The sequence below is a fragment of the Arachis ipaensis genome, chromosome B9 (assembly GCF_059453495.1).
Source record: "Arachis ipaensis isolate K30076 ecotype BB chromosome B9, ASM5945349v1, whole genome shotgun sequence".
In the NCBI taxonomy this organism is placed as follows: Eukaryota; Viridiplantae; Streptophyta; class Magnoliopsida; order Fabales; family Fabaceae; genus Arachis; species Arachis ipaensis.
In genome coordinates this window covers 38979981-38983438 of record NC_142444.1, presented here as the reverse complement: position 1 = coordinate 38983438, position 3458 = coordinate 38979981, and the positions used below count along the sequence as shown (strand labels likewise).

Below are 3458 nucleotides of genomic sequence, written 5' to 3'. Positions count from 1 at the left end.
TGAAGAAAAAATTAAGAGAAGCTAAAATACAACAATCCAGAGATAACCTTTCAGAAATTTTCGAACAGGCAGAGGAGATGGCAGCCGAAAATAATAATAATGTAAGGAAGATGCTTGGTGACTTTACTGCACCTAATTCCAATTTACATGGAAGAAGCATCTCCATTCCTACCATTGGAGCAAACAACTTTGAGCTGAAACCTCAATTAGTTTCTCTGATGCAGCAGAACTGCAAGTTTCATGGACTTCCATCTGAAGATCCTTTTCAGTTCTTAACTGAATTCTTGTAGATATGTGATACTGTTCAAACTAATGGAGTAGATCCTGAAGTCTACAGGCTCATGCTTTTCCCTTTTGCTGTAAGAGACAGAGCTAGATTATGGTTGGATTCTCAACCCAAAGACAGCCTGAACTCTTGGGATAAGCTGGTCACGGCTTTCTTAGCCAAGTACTTTCCTCCTCAAAAGCTGAGCAAGCTTAGAGCTGATGTTCAAACCTTCAGACAGAAAGAAGGTGAATCCCTCTATGAAGCTTGGGAAAGATACAAACAGTTGACCAAAAAGTGTCCTTCTGACATGCTTTCAGAATGGACCATCCTGGATATATTCTATGATGGTTTATCTGAGCTATCAAAGATGTCACTGGACACTTCTGCAGGTGGATCCATTCACCTAAAGAAAACGCCTGCAGAAGCTCAAGAACTCATTGACATGGTTGCTAATAACCAGTTCATGTACACTTCTGAAAGGAATCCTGTGAATAATGGGACGCCTATGAAGAAGGGGGTTCTTGAAGTTGATACTCTGAATGCCATATTGGCTCAGAATAAAATATTGACTCAGCAAGTCAATATGATCTCTCAGAGTCTGCATGGAATGCAAGCTGCATCCAACAGTACTCAAGAGGCATCTTCTGAAGAAGAAGCCTATGATCCTGAGAACCCTGCAATAGCAGAGGTGAATTACTTAGGTGAACCTTATGGAAACACCTATAAATCAACATGGAGAAATCATCCAAATTTCTCATGGAAGGATCAAAAGCCCCAACAAGGCTTTAATAATGGTGGAAGAAACAGGTTTAGCAATAGCAAGCCTTTTCCATCATCAACTCAGCAACAGACAGAGAAATCTGAACAAAATGCTTCTAATTTAGCAAATCTAGTCTCTGATCTATCTAAGGCCACTGTAAGTTTCATGAATGAAACAAGATCTTCCATTAGAAATCTGGAAGCACAAGTGGGCCAGCTGAGTAAAAGGATCACTGAAATCCCTCCTAGTACTCTCCCAAGCAATACAGAAGAGAATCCAAAAGGAGAGTGCAAGGCCATTGACATAAGTGCCATGGCCGAACCTGTGAGGAGAGGAGAGGACGTGAATCCCAAGGAGGAAGACCTCCTGGGACGTCCAGTGATCAATAAGGAGCTTCCCTCTGAGGAACCAAAGGAATCTGAGACTCATCTAGAGACCATAGAGATTCCATTGAACCTCCTTATGCCCTTCATGAGCTCTGATGAGTATTCCTCTTCTGAAGAGAATGAGGATGTTACTGAAGAGCAAACTGCCAAGTTTCTTGGTGCAATCATGAAGCTGAATGCCAAATTATTTGGCATTGATACTTGGGAAGTTGAACCTCCCTTGTTCGTCAATGAACTAAGTGATCTGGATCAACTGACATTGCCTCAGAAGAGACAGGATCCTGGAAAGTTCATAATACCCTGTACCATAGGCACCATGATCTTTAAGGCTCTGTGTGACCTTGGTTCAGGAATAAACCTCATGCCCCTCTCTGTAATAGAGAAACTGGGAATCTATGGGGTGCAAGCTGCTAAAATCTCACTAGAGATGGCAGACAGCTCAAGAAAACAGGCATATGGACAAGTAGAGGATGTATTAGTAAAGGTTGAGGGCCTTTACATCCCTGCTGATTTCATAGTCCTGGATACTGGAAAGGAAGAGGATGAATCCATCATCCTAGGAAGACCTTTCCTGGCCACAGCAAGAGCTGTGATTGATGTTGACAGAGGTGAAATAGTCCTTCAATGGAATGAGAACTCCCTTGTGTTTAAAACTCAAGGATCTCCCTCTGCAACCATGGAGAGGAAGCAGAAAAAGCTTCTCTCAAAGCAGAGTCAACCAGAGCCCCCATAGTCAAACTCTAAGTTTGGTGTTGGGAGGCCACAACCAAACTCTAAGTTTGGTGTTGAACTCCCATATCCAAACTCTAAGTTTGGTGTTGGAGAGTCTCAACAAAGCTCTGCACATCTGTGAGGCTCCATGAGAGCTCACTGTCAAGCTATTGACATTAAAGAAGCGCTTGTTGGGAGGCAACCCAATGTTTATCTAATTCTTATTTTTATTTTTTTTCATGTTTTCTTAGGTTCATGATCATGTGGAGTCACAAAATAAATATAAAAATTGAAAACGGAATCAAAAACAGCAGAAGAAAAATCACACCTTGGAGGAGCATCTGTCTGGCGTTCAAATGCCAGAACAGAGCATAGTTCTGGCGCTGAACGCCCAGAATGGGAGCATCCTGGCGCTGAACGCCCAGAACAAGCATGGTTCTGGCGTTCAACGCCAGAAATGGCAGCAAGGGGGCGTTGAACGCCCAAAATGGGCACCAACCTGGCGCTGAACGCCCAGAGTTATGTGCAAGGGCATTTTACATGCCTAAATTGGTGCAGGGATGTAAATGCCTTGACACCTCAGGATCTGTGGACCCCACAGGATCATCTCAGGATCTGTGGACCCCACAGGATCCCCACCTACCTTATTATCTCTCTTTCCATTCATGATCATCCCTTCTTTTTTCCATTTACCACTCACATCCATACAACCACTACCTTCAAAATTCAACATCTCTCTCCCACCCAATCCCACCCATATGGCCGAATACACACCTCCATCCATCTCCTCCATATCCTCTTCTTCTTCTTCTATTCTTTCTTCTTTTGCTCGAGGGCGAGCAACATTCTAAGTTTGGTGTGGTAAAAGCATAGCTTTTTTGTTTTTTCCATAACCATTGATGGCTTTTTTGTTTTTTTCCATAACCATTGATGGCACCTAAGGCCAGAGAAACCTCTAGAAAGAGGAAAGGGAAGACAAAAGCTTCCATCAAGGGTCTATAGCTCAGTGGTAGAACATTTGACTACAAATCAAGAGATCCCTGAGATACCTCAGGGGATACATTTTCTTCCACACAATTATTGGAAGCAACTAAGGGTGGAACATCAAGAGCACTCCATCATCCTTCATGAAATCAGAGAAGATCTAAAAGCAATGAAGGAGGAGCAGCCAAGGCAAGGAAGAGACATAGAAGAGCTCAAGGACATCACTAAGGTGGACTCATTCCTTGTTCTTACTTTCTCTGTCTTTCATTTTCTATGTTATGTGCTTATCTATGTTTGTGTCTTCATTACATGATCATTAGTAGTTAGTAACTCTGTCTTAAAGTTATGA

The 3458-nt window shown here is 42.5% G+C and overlaps 1 non-coding gene across 1 annotated transcript; it reads right to left on the bottom strand.

The window, feature by feature from the left end:
• Positions 1 to 473: 473 nt before the first annotated feature.
• Positions 474 to 581, bottom strand: LOC148544369 (small nucleolar RNA R71). The gene has a single exon (XR_015900684.1). It is a non-coding gene; the product is annotated as a small nucleolar RNA R71 (small nucleolar RNA).
• Between the last annotated feature and the right edge of the window lie 2877 nt (positions 582 to 3458).